This window comes from Gorilla gorilla, chromosome 5 (genome assembly GCF_029281585.2).
Source record: "Gorilla gorilla gorilla isolate KB3781 chromosome 5, NHGRI_mGorGor1-v2.1_pri, whole genome shotgun sequence".
Classification (NCBI taxonomy): Eukaryota; Metazoa; Chordata; class Mammalia; order Primates; family Hominidae; genus Gorilla; species Gorilla gorilla.
Window position 1 is genome coordinate 145,203,668 of NC_073229.2, and position 17,707 is coordinate 145,221,374.

A 17,707-nucleotide genomic window follows, 5' to 3' on the forward strand; every position below is an offset into this window, starting at 1 on the left:
AAATTTTGCCAGCTGGAACATTTGTATCCTTCATGTAAGCAATATTTTAGAAAAAGTAATTGGTAGCAGAAAGCTAAGTGCATGGAGGAGTAAATAGAAATAAAGAAGGAGAGGCAGTGAATATAAACTACATTTTGAGAACTCTGGATAAGTAGGAGGAAAAGATATTTATTTTGCTCATATCCACTTCCATTCTTCTTTGTCTCCATGTCTGTAAGTCTTCATCGTCTTTAACAGTACTATTATAATAATTACTGCCTCTAGGGATGAAAGAGACAAAGAAAAAAAGAAGAGACAATATTAGCAGTTACAATAACAACAATTGCAATGATACTATTTAATATTTAAATACCACAGCAACCCACTTAGGTAGGCCCTTAATTTTTATTCAGTTTTTGTAGGTGAACTAAGACTGAAAGTGACAAGTGATTAGATCGAAGTATACAGCTTGTAATGTAGAAATGATTGCTATGCACCTTGAGATCAAACTTTGTATAATCCAGAGTCAGTCTGGTTCACTCTGCCTTACAGGAACAAGACTGGCCTGAAGGCCCAGGAATTTTCCTCTTCTAGAACCACCTCTGGCTATCCTTTTCTATATATACTGAATTTTTAGTCTTCATTCTGTGTTATGAAGTTGTTCCTTTCTGTCTGCTCTGTACTAGAACTTCAATCCCTCTTCTTTAGCTTTCACCAGAAAGAAATCCCATTCCATGTGTGTTTAAAGGCCACACTTCACAGAGAGTTTGGCTAGATGGAGAGCAGGAAGTAACATCACAGCAAAGAAAACAACTTCATACTTGTTATCTTTGTTGTTTTTTAAGTCTTTTAGACAATTCTGGCCATTCTGGTTCTGGGTTCTTTCCACGTTATTTGACTCCATCTCTCTCTTTCCCTTCTCATTGCTACTTTCAAGATTCAAAATGCTGGCTTATCATCCTATATATATATATAGAGAGAGAGAGAGAGAGTAATGTCACTCTAGTATTTTTGTTAAATCTTCTTCAATTCCTGGTGTTTTTCTTTCCAACTCCAAGTGACCTAAAATTTGCATATCTTTATTTTCCTAAGTAAGGACTGTTCCTTCCTTAAAAGGAATTTTATTTTCAGTGAATAAAAATATGCTTTCTCAGTCACACATGTAAAAGCTTTGGTCATGCATCTTTTGATCTATAATCACAATTGATTAAATCAGCTGTTTTTGCTGACGATAGTTGGAAAACTGCCAAAATGCATGGTTAACAATTTAATTATTTCTCTAATTGAATATATGTTTAATGACATTTGCAATTTATGATTTACTACAAATATGAACTTTGCAAGAACCCACAGATCTAGAATTTAAATAAAGGTACACTTAATATAACCCCCCTGCAGATCTAATTAAACTAGAGAGCTTCTGCACAGCAAAAGAAACTACCGCCAGAGTGAACAGGCAACCTACAGAATGACAAAAGTTTTGCAATCTAGCCATCTGACAAAGGGCTAATATCCAGAATCTACAAAGAAATTAAACAAATTTACAAGAAAAAATCAAACAACCCCATCAAAAAGTGGATGAAGGATATGAACAGACACTTCCCAAAAGAAGACATTTATGCAGCCAACAGACACGTGAAAAAACGCTCATCATCACTGGCTATCAGAGAAATGCAAATCAAAACCACAATGAGATACTATCTCACACCAGTTAGAATGGTGATCATTAAAAAGTCAGGAAACAACAGGGGCTATAGAGGATGTGGAGAAATAGGAACACTTTTACACTGTTGGTGGGACTGTAAACTAGTTCAACCATTGTGGTAGACAGTATGGCGATTCCTCAAGGATCTAGAACTAGAAATACCATTTGACCCAGCCATCCCATTTCTGGGTATATACCCAAAGGATTATAAATCATGCTGCTATAAAGACACATGCACACGTATGTTTATTGCAGAACTATTCACAATAGCAAAAGACTTGGAACCAACCCAAATGTCTATCAATGATAGACTGGATTAAGAAAATGTGGCACATATACACCATGGAATACTACGCAGCCATAAAAAAGGATGAGTTCATGTCCTTTGTAGGGACGTGGATGAAGCTGGAAACCATCATTTTCAGCAAACTATCGCAAGGACAGAAAACCAAACACCGCATGTTCTCACTCATAGGCAGGAATTGAACCATAAGAACACTTGGACACAGGAAGGAGAAGATCACACACTGGGGCCTGTCGTGGGGTGGGTGGAGGGGGGAGGGATAGCATTAGGATGTATACCTAATGTAAATGACCAGTTAATGGGTGCAGCACACCAACATGGCACATGTGTACATATATAAAAAACCTGCACGTTGTGCACATGTACCCTAGAACTTAAAGCATAATAATAAAAAATATGTATATAAGCCCCCTACAGGAAAACAATAATTAAAACAATACTAAAAGAAAAAGATACTCCTTAAGCAAATAATGCTAGTCTTTGCACATAAAGAATAGGCATAAGAAAAATGACAATTTACTTTCAAGACTGAATTCAGTTGAAAGCCACATGGATGCTCAGCTGATTTATTTACTAATGAACCCCCAGTGCCCAGAAGAGTGCCTGGCTCATACTAGCCACTACATAAATATTTGTTGGATGGACAAGGATCAGTTCTAACTTAAAAACTAAATGCTTGAATGTGAGCTTATTTTGACCCAATTCACATACTTCTTCAATAATTTTAAGTTAGGTTCAGATAGCTAGGGAAATTAAGAAAACTATTTAACAGTTTTAATAAATGAGTCTAAAGTAACATCTACCAAGTCACTATATTTAATTTGGATAGTGTAACCACTGGAACATGTCAAAGGAGATAAAAGGAATTGAATATGAGATTGAACTCCAAAGAGAAAAAACTCTGTTAACATTTACTACATTATGCTATATATTTATATTTCACCAATTATATTAATATAATCCTTGCAAGGTAAGTGGCTGTGATAAGCAAAATAAGGCAACCTCCCCACAACCACCAAAAGATATCCATATCCTGATCTCCTGAACTTGTGAATATATTGCCCTACATCGCAAAAAAGTATTTTGAAGCTGTAATTAAGAATCTCAAGATGAGGGGGTGGGTCTAATTTAATAACATGAATACTTAAAAGTGGATAAACTTTCCTGGCTGTAGTTTGTCAGGGAAAGATGCAGTGTTGCTGAATTTGGAGAGGAAGGAATGCATCCAGCATCTAAGAATGCGTGTAATCTTTATAAGCTGAAAAAGGCAAGGAAACAGATTTTCCCTAGTGCTTCCAGAAAGAAATGCAGCCCTGTTGACACATTGATTTTCACACAAGACCCATATCAAATTTATCAAATTTGATAATAAATTATCCTATAGTTCTGGATGTGAGAACTCTGAAATAGATTTCACTGGGCTAAAATCAAGATGTCAGTACTGGTCAGCAATTTCATCACTCCAATCTCTGCTTCCTTCATCACATCTCTTTCTTTCTGGACTTGTTGGCCTCCCTCTGATAAAGTCTCACATAGGCCAGGCACAGTGGCTCATTCCAGTAATCTCAGCATTTTGGGAGGCCAAGGTGGAAGGATTGCTTGAGCCCAGGAGCTTGAGACCAGCCTGGGCAACATAGTGAGAGTCCATATCTGCAAAAAAAAAAAATTTTAATTAGTTAGGCATAGTGGCATGCAGCTGTAGTCCCAGCTATCCAGGAGGCTGAGGTGGGAGGATCACTTGAGCCCAGGAGTCTGAGACTACAGAGAGCCATGTTTTCACCACTGCACTCCAGCTTGACAGTGACAGGGAAAGACCGTGTCTCTGGGTTGGGGGGCAGGGAATCATGATTGCATTGGGTCTACCCAAATAATCCAGAATAATCTTTCCATTTCAAAATCCTTAACTTTATCACATTTTTAAAATCTCTTTTACCATGTAAAGTAACGTATTCACAGGTTCTGGCAATAAGTTTGTGGACATATTTGGAGAGCCATTATTCTGTGCACCACACCTACAGAACTGTAAAATAATAAATTTGCATTGTAAATTCACTAAATTTGTAGTAATTTATTATAGTAGCAATTATAAACTACTACAGTTGCATTATCCTTCATAATGCTTTCAAAGAAACAAAGTTTCATAGAAATTAAACATTTTACCCTAGTCACACAACTAAAGAAGGCTGAATTTTCTGAGAATCATCTTTGTCCTAAATACCATACTAACTTGGATATTAGTAGCAGTACAAAAATTAGAATATACTACTAAACATTTCATTCACGCATTGATTCAACAAACAATTATAGAGTGTCCACTATACACCTGGACCTGTTCTGGATAATGAGTTGTCTTGGTTATTAAGCATCTCTCTTCCTAACTTTCCTGTTAATAATCCCTAATCGATAAAGTCCAATTTCTGTATAAAATAAATTTATTTTAATATTATTTTCTTTACATACTACAATATACTCTGATATTTTATGAAACCTTTCGGAAGAAGTTTTACTGAAAATTATATTTAGAAGTTGGAAAGTAAATTGGCAAGTTTAAGATAAAGAAGGCCACTCCTGAACTACTCAGGTAGCTTCCTAAGGGCATGTGTACTCACCTTCTCCAATCCACTACTGTCTTAGTGTATTAGTTAGTTTTCACACTGTTATAAAGATACTACCTGAGACTGGGTAATTTAGAAAGGAAAGAGGTTTAATTGACTTCCAGTTCCACATGGCTGGGGAGGCCTCAGGAAACACAATCATGGCAGAAGGGGAAGGAGAAGCAAGCACCTTCTTCACAACGCATCAGGAGAAAAAGAGAGCAGGGAAGCTGCCATGTTTATTTCTTTTAATTTTTATTTTTTTGAGACAGAGTCTTGCTTTGTCACCCAGGCTGGAGTGCAGTGGCGCAGTCTTGACTCACTGCAGCCTCAACCACCCAGCTTCAAGTAATCTTCCCACCTCAGTCTCCCAAGTAGCTGGGACCACAGGTACACACCGCCATGCTCGGCTAACTTTTTGTATTTTTGGTAGAGACAGAGTCTTGCCATGTTGCCCACGGTGGTCTCAAACTCCTGAGCTCCAGCAATCCGCCTGTCTTGGCCTCCCAAAGTGGTGGGATTACAGGTGTGAGCCACCATGCCCGGCAGGAACTGCCACCTTGAAACCAATCAGATCTTGTGAAACCTTCCTCACTATCACAAGAACAGCATGGGGAAACTGCCCCCGTGATCAAATCACCTCCCACCAGACGCCTCCTTCGACACATGGCGATTACAGTTCAACATGAGATTTGGGGGGGAACACAGAGCCAAACCATATTACTTAGTTTGAGTACTCAGAGAACAGACTCTGTGACAGAAATTTACATGTAGTAGTTTTCTTAAAGGTTGCTCCTAGGAACAAGATTTGTAAGGAAGTGAAGGAAGCAGAATTAGGCAGAAATGGAAACTGAACTGTTACAGACAACAGCGGACTGAGAAAATCACACAGGAAGTCCAAGAGCTGAGGTTACCCCTCATATGTGCCTGGAATTGAGGCAAAAGGGCTGAGTCCCTGAAACCCCATATTGACTAGTCATTGGATAGCAGGGTTGTTCCCAAAGAAAGGGCATGACCTTTTTAAGGCAGGTCCCTTTGGATAAAAACAATCGGTAGAGAGGTATTCAACTCTAAGCTAAGAGCAGCCAATACTCCTGGCAGCCAAAGTGACCATACAGCACATACAGCAGCCATACCTTCAATTTTAATATGACTCATACTGTGTCTCCTGGTAGACCCATCCCCACTCTGCGGAACAAGAATTCTAGTTGCTCAGAACCTAGAATTTGAGGACAGGAAGCACAAATTATCCCAGTAGACCACTGGGAATGATAAGCGAGGCCACTCCTGCCTCATACTCTGTCAGTTCACAAGTACTGATGTTGGCTGAGGCTTAGTCTCAGGAAATGCAAAAAACCCCAGACTATTATGTCAATTCCATCCTGGACCTGCTCTGAGCCCTAGTGAAAACTAAAATCTTTCAGTCACTTGTAAATGGGTCTGAGCACTATTACTAAGTAATGAGAATTATAAGATGAAACAATTTGTACTATACATTTGAGGGGATGCCCCACCAGTTTGCAGACCATTCTGTATTTGATGAAATAGAGCAATTACGTTTTGTAGGGTTTAAATCACACCACTAGGCATGTCGTGTTCTAGTAAACATTTCCATAGCTTTCTGTGAGTCAGCACACACATACACAGAAACACACACACATACTCATGCACAAACATACACATACACATGCCTCTCTGACACTGCCACTCATTTATCTTGCTTCAAATGGTTTAAATACTGTAAGCTGGCTTTGATTATTCCAAAATCCTAACATTTCCATTGCAATTAGGGACTACAGTTCTGTAACACTAATTCTATCATCAGCCATAACCCACAGAGGACGGCCACCACTGAGCTTCTCAGTGAAGCTGGTTCCTTTCAGGAGAACATTACTTGCTGCTGTGGAAAATGGAGTATCCTCTGTGCTTACCTAATACATCCCTCCAGCATGTTCTCCGAGTCTCTTGGTTTCTTCTTCCATTGTCTGCTATAGCAAATCTAGCATTTCTGCTTCATTAAATGTGTGCCATTGCTTTCTCCAAACTTCTAAGAACCAACTTAGTTGCATTTTAATAGCATTTCTTGGGGTCTTTGATGCAGTGTTAAATCCTATATCAGAAGAAAGCATTTCCATATCAATAAACTATCTTATCCAACTAAGTTCTGTTCTCCCTCAATTCAGTTATCCCCAGAATCCAGCCCCAAACATATTCTCCAGGCTCTTCCTGAAACACGTTAACTAGGTCGTTTCTTTTCTATAGAAAGTCCAGCATTATCCCAGTTGGGTTATGTTAATACAAGAGGAGAGATGGAGGTCAGCATGTGTTGTCTATATCATCTTCCAGAAGATGGTAGAACATTTGTCTTCAACAAGGAAAAGTCGGCCATATCTGCACGCTGAGATTTCAGAGGAATGTGAGGATTCAGGTTTTCAAGTGTTTTGACTCAAATGTCCCCATCCCAAATCTCAGGATTCTATACCTTCTCAATAAGAGTTTTGACCCTGACACAGTAGACTTACAAGGCAAGGAGTAAATATTCTCTGGATCTCTGCTGCCACCATAAATAAATTTTAGGCCTAATTGTCAGCATGCTCCCTGCTGCATTTACAGAATATGAAACTATTCTAAATTTACCTTTACTCAACTTGACCAGTAAACATGGAGATCACTATGGCACTCAACATCTATACATCTACACCCCTGAAATTTTGAACTACTGAAATTCCCTTCTCTGATTCAACTTCCTCCTCCTACAGCTGGATTTACTGATCCTGTTTTACAACCTCAACATAATTTACCGTTAAATTATCCGTTCCTAGTCTCATTTCCTTCCCAATCCAGTCTAAACCCTACTTCAACTCCTTTCTTACCAGCTTTCACAAATCTCCTGGCCATCCAAACTTTTACCATAACAAGTTCTCCTATCCTCAACTTTGAAGAACAAAAATACCTGTTTTTCTATTTCTTTCTGCTGGACTATTGCAAACTACTGGAGAAAAATGACATAACAGTAAAGATCACCTACAATAAAATTTATGATTTTCAACTTTAGTAGTCTTCAATGTTTTCCACCCATTATTTTACTTATCATTATTGCATAATTCTCTTTGTCAATGGAACAAAGTTGTTTCAAACCAAATCTAGTATGATTAAGCATTTGTTCCCAATTGATAATCTAACTCCCTTCTTTGAAAAAAAACAAAAAAAAAAACAAAACTTGAGTCCATCTGATATTTTCTCCTTCATTTTACCTCCTACATGTAAACTATAACATCATCAGTACTATCTTCCTCAGTAAGAAAAGGTGATGCTTATTTACTTTTTTACACCAATACCTTCATCTATGATTTCTGTTTAGGAGCTTTCTAACAACAACAACAATAATAGCTGTTGTGTATCTAATGTTTACCACATGCCACTGGACTAAGCACTTTAAAGTACTGTAACACCTAATCTTCACAACAACCCTAAATTATCCCTCTTAAGTAAGTGACAAAACTGAAGTTTGTCCAGGTCCACAGAACTAATAAAAATCTTTTTATAAATATCTATTATAAATTCAAGTTTCAAACTCTAGTTGTCTGGTACCAGATCACACATGATTAGCACTGACTGATAATGTCTCCTCTATTGCTTATCCCCAATCTATTCCTAACCTCTTATTCCTTCTGTTTCATCTCTAAACATGCTCAAGTATTTTATCTGAAAACTACCTGTCCTTGGTTTTAATTTCCCTTCAAGTCACCACTCCAACTTTTTCCACTCCTTTATCATCAAGCTTCTAGAAAAATAAGATAATATATACTTTTTGCCTCCATATTCTCATCTCCAGTTCATTCATCAACACTCTATAGTCTGCTTTAATTTCTCATCAGTCTAGTAAAATTGTCAATGATCACTTTCTTAAAAACAAGTAGCCTTTTGTCAACCCCATGCTTCTCAACCTCTCTGCAGTATTTGGTTCTCCTCTCATTCTAGATTTCTTTCTTTTGACTCATGATATCATTCTCTTTGGCTTTCCTAACTTCTTATGTTCACTACCTCTCAGTCTTATATGTTGCTCTACATATTTTACTAAAATATTGGCCTCCTTGCCCTTCTCTCCCATTATGCCTCTCCCTGATGCACCCCAGTAAAACATTTAAAGAGCTGATCACTGCCCTGAAAAAGCTTATTAACCAGTTCACTGAATAGTATATGTAATACTCCAAACACATTTACAGAACCTGGGTGACCAGGCATAAATCACTATGCAAAGTATTATGGTACATTAAGTGTTTGAGGAAGCACAGGATAAAAGATTCAATTGTTAGGATAATTCATAAAGGTATACTTAGTTGTTGAAGAAACTATGAAAAATATATTCTCTCTCATCTACTTAACTTGGAAAAGATGGTAATTTATGTTCCCCCATTCTCAAAGAGAGCCAAAGAAAATCATTCAGCAAGATGCTTTAGTTATCAATCCTGTGTGTTTAATGACCCTTCAGTTATTTTAATTTAGTCATCTATGAGATCATGAATGTCTCTTTAAGTTCAAATTCAGTCTTTACCATCACTTTGAACATATCCACATCACAACTAATCGAATTATACTTGCTCAGCTTTCATCAAACACTAAAATGGATAGATTTGAAGATAGCTAAATATTCTTTCAATGAATGACACATTAATGTGCTCAAAGCCAATCTATGGATGCCACATGCTTCTTTTTCTTCTCACGCCCCACCACATAGTGTCATAGTCATCCAGAGTTGATGTCACATTGAGTTAATTCAAATCCCTTTGTGGCTTCTTGTTAGCAATTCAACCTTTGGTTTATTGCTTGAACTGAGTCTTCATTTCCTCATACATATGGTGGGAAAAATTATACACACATAGGACTCAGAACATTGCTGTGAGAAGCAATGAGGCAATTTATGTGAAATCTTGACCCAAAGAGGTTGCTCAAAAAATGTTGATTCTCTCGTTTCCTTCCATCTCCACTGCAAATTGAGAATATTTTTTTGCCTATTCCTCCCATACATTGTGTAGAAAATAGAGGGGATAGAGCAAAGAAAGCATTAGTTTTGAAAAAAGAAATTTTAAATCAGGTTGTTTCCAATTTGTTGGCATTATGAATGTGCGGCAATATGCCTTGCACCTCTCTCTAGCATATTGTGTTTGACATTCCCAAGGAAACTTAAATACGTATATCTTCTATTGAAGTCATTGTGTGTTATCACTGTAAGAGTTATGATAGAAATAATTACAAAGATATTGCCAATCTATCACTGTGATGGGTCTGCACAATTTCCTGCTGCTTATTATCTCTTTTCTATTCTATTTAAAGAAATATTACTTGGTTCTTTTTACCATAGAGAAGATAGTGATACTTAAAAATCTGAGTGGAAAAATACGCAAGGAAAATTATGCATATGTCAATTCAGCAAACATTAAAATATGGAAGAAAATATAAGCACTATGGGAGTCCACATAAAATACGGAAAACACCTTTGCAGGTAAAATAGTTAAGTTACCAATATATCCCGAAACCCAGTAACAATAAGATGGTGTTATGGAAAGGGGTTAAAATTAAGAGACACCAAAAAGCTCTAAGATAGGCCAGGGTTAATATAATGACAGAATATAGTGCTTCTTGGGGGAAAATGAATGTATTTTCTTTTATTGTCCACTGAAAACAGCCATATAGGACATGCTGCAGAAACAGAGATGTCTGTTTTTCTAGAAGACAAAGAAATGGATTTGAAGGAGATCAATATTGCTTGAAGAGCAGAGAAAACATGTAACTTATAATACCAATTCCAATTGGGATTCATTCCAAAGCTGAAGGAAGTGGCAAATGTTAAGAAAAATCTCTATCAGCTATATGTCATGTTTTCCTATAAATTGGGGTGGGACCTACAAGCTACAGAAGAATGAATGTAGCTCTATATAGAAAAGAACTATTAAAAACCATAATGAAGGTATTTTATTTTCAGAGAGCAGTAGTCTTTTAGAATGTGCTAGAATTTTTTTCCTCTGACCCATTTTATCTCACAGGTTTCAGTTTTTGGCTCTAAACTGTATATCTCCTCAGCAATTTCTAAATTTTTAAAGCTAAGATTGCTTTGCATTAAGCTGCTTTGGCAAAGCCCATAATGAGAATTTTAAATCTGAGCAAAATTTCTTGAAGTTCTAAATGATGCCATCAAAGAGAACATTCACCATATGGAACCAGTGATTGATCTAAAGACTGGAGTCTTGCTTTTAATCTCTTGTTTTCCAGCAAAGAGAAATTTTGTAGAATCTTCTCTCTTCATAAAGACTTAAACTAAAATAGGTAGTTAAAATGGAAGGAATATATATACCTCATGTATATTTACAGAATGGAAAGTAGTACATTGTTAGCCATATCCCAATAAAGAGGCAAGGCTCTCTGAAGAGAATGTGAATTCCTCCTAATTGGAGTTCCTGTTCTGTTACGACTCCTATGTTCACTGCTGGATAGAGGGCAGTCCCAACAAATGCCATGTCCCTAAATGATGGCCTCTGTCTGAGCCTAAGATTGTTCACCAATGTTTATGATTTCCTCTGATTCTTGGAGACACTGGTAAATGTATTTCACACCTCCCTTCCATCTCAGCAAGGCTTCTTCTTTACTGTCTCCCTTTCCCTATATACCAGCTGAGTAGAAAGGATGCTGAAAATAGAGAAGAAGGCAGAGGCATAACTAAAAAGAGCCTACATGTCTGATTTATCTCAGGGACATTAGGCATTTTTGTGAGCAATAAATTTGCATTGCGTTAAGCCACTACAATGTTGGGTTTATTATTGTAGTTAGCCTGACACTGTAACACCATGTCTCATTCAGGATCTTGCACATACAGAGTCAATTCAGCAAAGAGGAAATTGTGGAATGCAGACAGTAGTTATTTCAGATAACTTCATGAATAAAGTCTCTGTCTGATGTGGGTTTAAAGTTTTTAAATGTTCCGAGTGAAAGCACTGACCAACCCTGTCATTAGTGTCTGTGATGATTAAGTTTATGCGTCAACTTGGCTAGGTCATGATACCAAGATATATGGTCAAACACATTTGGATGTTGCTGTGAAAGCATTTTTCAGATGAGATTAACATTTAAATCATAGACTTTGAGTAAAGTGGACTAACCTCCGTAATGTAGATGGGCCTCATCTCATCAGTTAAAGGCCTTAAGCAAATGACGGACCTATCCTGAAGAAGAGAAAATTCTGACAGAAGACTGCTTTGGGATTTGAGCTGCAGCATCAACTCATCCTTGGGTTCCCAGGATGTCTAAAGACTAAGAATTTTTAAAAAATCTTTCTCTCTCTCTCTCTCTGTGTGTGTGTGTGTGCACACGCACATCTATTGCTTTTGTTCATCTGGAGAACCCTTACTTCTAAAGTGTCTATTTTAAAATAAAGAAGTAGACCATAAAAGAGATCCAGTATGAAGACAATAACCATTGTCAATTAGCCAATGTCAAGTAAAATGGCATCCTAGGTTGGTTCTGGATTTAGTACACTTGACATGGAAATATGTTTAGGTATTATTCATGAGTCCTACTACTGCTTTTGTATCCTAAATATCTCTTATGTTTTCAATTATAACTATAAACAACGAGTGAGACAAAAAAGACTTTCATAGAAGGTTCCATTGGAAAAACATATGCACATGAGCTAACAGTAATTAACCAATTTGAAAATTATTTATAGGACATATTCCCTTATTGGGCCTGTGTTAGACATGGAGGTAAGAAAACTGATGGAAACCTGGGTCCTTCCTAAGACAAATCATATTTTCCAAAAATAGCAGCAATAATGCCAACAAACCAGTATGCTCTTCTTACTATATGACTTTGATATTTCTCCAATCCAAAGGTAGAGTCTATGCCCCTGAACCTCTGTGGGATTTTGCCTCAAGAAATACAGTATGTTAGAAGGGATGCAATCTCAAAACAAGGCCATAATAATGCCATGTTCTTCGGCCTTGCTGTCTTGAGACACTTGGTCTGGGGGAAGTCAGATGCCATATAAGCAGTCCAATAAGCCCAAACAGGTCAACCTGGAGGCAGCGCAGAGTGATCCTATAAATATGTGGAGAGAGAAAAAGTAGGGGGAGAGGGAATAACACAAGAGCAAGAACAAGGGAATCAGCTCCCAGCTTCTCCAACCCCCTATATTTCAGCTCCATCCACTATCTGACTAAACCACATAAGAGACTATTGAATTGTGTCCCTTCTCATTCTTATGTAGAAGCCCTAACCCCCAAAGCAACTATATTTGGAGATAGGGTCTTTAAGGGGGTAATTAGGATTAAATGAGGTAATAAGAGTGGGGCTCTAATCCAATAGATTTGGTGTCCATACAAGAAGAGAAAGAGATATCAGAGACCTTTCTCTCTCCACACATATACAGAAGAAAGGCCAAAGAAGAAAGTAAGAAGTTAGTGTCTGCAAGCCCGAAAAAGAGGCCTCACAAGAAACCAATCCTGCTGGCACCTTAATCTTGGACTTCTTGTTATGGCAGCCCAAGAAGACTATTACAAAGACTTTAAGCAAGAACCATCCAGCCAAGCCCTCCCCTAATTCCTGACTCACAAAACTATGCAAAGTAATCAAACAGTGATTCTCATTTTAGGTCACAAAGTTTTTGTGTGATTTGTAACACAGCAACGGATCATTGGAACGCTACCTTTGAGGTGCTTATTGTTTACCAGGGGAGATAAAACACATAACTAATTATATATCAAAGTGCTATGGTACTTATGTATCAAATTCTATGAGTGAGGAGGTAAAAAAACAGAAGACAGAAGGTTTTTGACCTGGAAATTATTTAATATTAAATAATTGACCAGAGTGGTTAGACTAGAATGATGGAACCTTAGATGGGTTCAAAGTGGGAGAAGAGAAACATCACTGAAGAGTCACTTGGGTGATGCCATGGTCCAAACTGTGTTTTCCTAAAATTTGTATGTTGAAGTCTTAACCCTTCACGTGATTGTATTGGAAATAGAGTCGTGAAAGTGATAATGTTACATGAGGTCATAATGGTAGAGCCCTGAACAAATAGAACTGGTATCCTTATAATTAGAGGAAGAGACACCAGAACTCTCTCTCCACCATGTGAAGACACAGCAAGAAGGCAGCCATCTACAAGCCAGAACGAGATCTCTCACCAGAATCTACCCATACTGCCACCTTGATGTTGGAATTCTAGCCTCCAGAACTGTGAAGAAATAAATTTTTGTTGCTTAAGCCACGCTATCTATGGAATTTTGTTATGACAGCCCAAGCTGACTAATACAGGTGACTTCACAATTTTTTCAGTGTTTAATTAGATTGGGTATCAAATCCTTAGTGGATGTGAAGAAAAATAAAAATATATGTAAAATTTGTTTTATTCACACAACAGTTTATGAGCAACCCCAAGGCAAGAATTATGTTCACTGAAGTATCTCCAGCACCTAGATTATGGACTGTATCTGAGCTGTATTAATTGCTAAAGGAAGGGAGAAAGGGAGGAAAAGGAGGTAGAAAACTGAATCTTGCAGTGATACAGAACTTACTACCACCTAGTAGAATCTCTAAGAAAGGAGCCATCTGGAAAAAAGTAGGCTGGGCGCAGTGGCTCATTGGGAGGCCGAGGTAGGTGGATCACCTGAGGTCAGGAGTTCAAGACCAGTCTGACCAACATGGAGAAACCTGACTCTACCAAAAATACAAAATTAGCTGGGTGTGGTGGCACATGCCTGTAATCCCAGCTACTCAGGAGGCTGAGGCAGGAGAACCACTTGAACCCGGGAGGTGGAGATTGCAGTGAGCCGAGATCATGCCATTGCACTCCAGCCTGGGCAACAAGAGTGAGACTCTGTCTCAAAAAAAAAAAAAAAAAAAGAAAGAAAGAAAGAAAGAGGAAGTAGAACAGATCAAGTGATAGACTGGAACATGCCGAACATATACACCATGGAATACTATGCAGCCATCAGAAAGGATGAGTTCATGTCCTTTGTAGGGACATGGATGAAGCTGGAAACCATCATTCTCAGCAAACTATCACAAGGAGAGAAAACCAAACACCGCATGTTCTCACTCATAGGTGGGAACTGAACAATGAAAACACTTGGATACAGGATGGGAAACATCACACACCAAGGACTGTTGTGGGGTGGGGGGATAGGGAAGAGATAGCATTAGGAGATATACCTAATGTAAATGACGAGTTAACGGGTGCAGCACACCAACATGGCACATGTATACATATGTAACAAACCTGCACACTGTACACATGTACCCTAGAACTTAAAGTATAATAATAAAAATATATACAAAAAGATATTGAATAAGAAAAAAATAAAAATTACATTCATAATGGCAAAAAAAAAAAAAAAAAGAATGGAACATGCCAAGATGGAGAAAGCCTCTATGAGTCATTGGCTTAACCAGTGTAGGCATATGAAAAAGGCTGGTTTTATTTGTGCCTATGCTTTAGCCTGCTCATTTTCAAAAATCTCTTCCTACTCATTATTCCCTAAAAATTATTCACTGCTGATAGAACTATTTGTTGTGACCAACCTGGGCTGCATGGCCTCCCACTAGTTCCTACCTCGTTTTTCATCCTCCAACAGCTCTTTCTCTGTTGGCTTCAGTGTTTCTCCATAAGCTTCCCTGTACTTACTGTTCAGTTCTTAAATGTTAATCCACATCTAGTTTTGGACACTTTTAAATGTAAAGGGTGTAAAGAAATGCACCACACTCAAGTGTTGTTAAAAGAGTTTAAAACTTGTCAAAGACTAACTACATGCAAAATAATCACTAAAAGAGAAAGGCCATTAATTGTGGACTTCAGAATTCAAAGGCTGGTGTAAAGCAGGAAATGATAGATAAGCAGAAGGGTATATAACCAAAGGAATATAAATCATGCTGCTATAAAGACACATGCACACATATGTTTATTGCGGCACTACTCACAATAGCAAAGACTTGGAACCAAGCCAAATGTCCAACAATGATAGACTGGATTAAGAAAATGTGGCACATATACACCATGGAATACTATGCAGCCATAAAAAATGATGAGTTCATGTCCTTTGTAGGGACATGGATGAAGCTAGAAACCATCATTCTCAGCAAACTATTGCAAGGACAAAAAAACCAAACACTGCATATTCTCACTCATAGGTGGGAATTGAACAATGAGAATACATGGACACAGGAAGGGGAACATCACACACCAGGGCCTGTTGTGGGGTGGGGGTAGGGGGGAGGGATAGCATTAGGAGATATACTTAATGTAAATGATGAGTTAATGGGTGCAGCACACCAACATGGCACATGTATACATATGTAACAAACCTGTATGTTGTGCACATGTACCCTAAAACTTAAAGTATAATAAAAAACATATATAAAAAAAAGAAAGATAAGGAGAAATAGAAAATCAAGTCCAAGATCTCACAGTACAACATTTTTCTTTGTCTTTGTGATTGTAAGCACTTATTTATAAGAAATAGTTTCTTTAGTGAACTTACTCAAGGCCCAATTTTCACCTGGTCTTTTGATTATAATCTAGTGCCAAGATAGGAAGACAGACCAGGCCAACTCTTAATGACCCTGTTCTGGTCCTTTGATTCCACAGCTCTAGGACAGATTTGGCCTGACTAGTTTGATTGCATATAGGGTTTCATAGGAAGACAAATTGAACTGAAACTTCAGTTCCCTTTAGCCTGAATATTACTTTGTAGTGGTTTGCTATTTAATCTCGTGTAACTTGCGCAGTCATACTCCACAGTTTCTCCAAAAGGGAGTTACTGTTTAATGAAATGGGACTAGGTTTCCAAATCTGCCTTTTAGATAGACACGTATTTCCTTACGGGTCTTTTATTGGATCATAGCAGCAGTGGAGCCTATTGAAATGTGAATTATATATGAGGGATGCATCCTTATTTCTGAATGCAATTCAATTCCCTATGTGTGCTAAGAGGTGAGTCCTAGTAGGACGAGCAACATCAGCAAGATTGTTGACTAGAGGTAACTGGTGCTCATCCTCCCACAAAAACAAAACAACAAATAAACAACTAAAATTCAACTAAAGTCTCCGAAAGAGAGTACTGCTGTACAGCGATGAACTGGTGAAATCACTGTGGTGCACATAAACCCATGACAGCAGTAAGGAGAGGAAAACAAAGCATCCCGTCTCTGCTCCCTCTTATCCCCCATAAGGATTATTTAAGAGCCAGGAGAGACTTCCTCAAGCAGGGAAGAAGTAAACAGAGGACCCCCAAAAGCCTCCACCGTGACTTCAGATACCTGCAGTCCTTGCTTCAGAAGAATCCAGCAGTCATCACAGACACTGAGCATAATTTAGGGAGCTGCCTTGAAATCATGTAGCTGCATTGCTCCAGAGTAGGGGCCCAAGTTGAGCACCTCCCTCACCCTCAGTGACTGTAAGTGCCACTGCATGGTGCAATCTTGAAATCAGAGCCACTGCTAGACTCTGGCCTTTGGATTCTGGGCTCAGCAAAACAGCCATGACTATGTTGCCCAAATCCACAGAATGCCCTACCCCTAAGGAATAGGCAGTCCTGCACAGTGTGGAAACCAAACACAGGCCAGCTGAACACATGATAGTATAAAAGTAAAAGTATAAAACTCACTAGTAAAGGTAATTTCATAATCAAACTCAGAATAAAACAATACTGTAATGGTGCTATGTGAATCCTTCAAACCTCTAGTATAAATGTTAAGAGTGAAAAGTCTCAAATATAACTAAGCTACAATTACTTGTTAAAGAACACACAATATATACAAAGGTATAAATTAAGGCAATAAAAATATAAATTGAGGGGGAGAGTAGAAGTCTAGAGTATTTTTAGATGACCAAAGTTTAAGTTGTCATCAGCTTAAATAGTATATTATAACAAGATTCTTTATGTTAATCCTGTTGTAACCACAAAGACATTGGAGCAGACACATAAATGAGAAAGATAAAAGAGTCAAATAACTAACATCAATTATTCTCAAACTATTCCAGAAAATTGAAGAAGAAAGTACTCCTAAAATTATTCTACAAGCGCACTGTTACCCTGATGCCAAAACCAGAGAAGGACACACACACAAAAA

General features: G+C 37.9%; 1 long non-coding RNA gene across 1 annotated transcript in view; it reads right to left on the reverse strand.

Moving 5' to 3' along the window:
- Positions 1-3,490: 3,490 nt before the first annotated feature.
- The window catches only part of LOC129534231 (uncharacterized), a 60,662-nt gene continuing 46,445 nt past the window's right edge, over positions 3,491-17,707 (reverse strand). The window contains exons 2-3 of the long non-coding RNA XR_008680736.2: positions 6,514-6,692; positions 3,491-3,638 (exon numbers count right to left, since the gene is read on the reverse strand). This is a non-coding gene — a long non-coding RNA (uncharacterized lncRNA). The remainder of the gene's footprint in view (positions 3,639-6,513; positions 6,693-17,707) is intronic.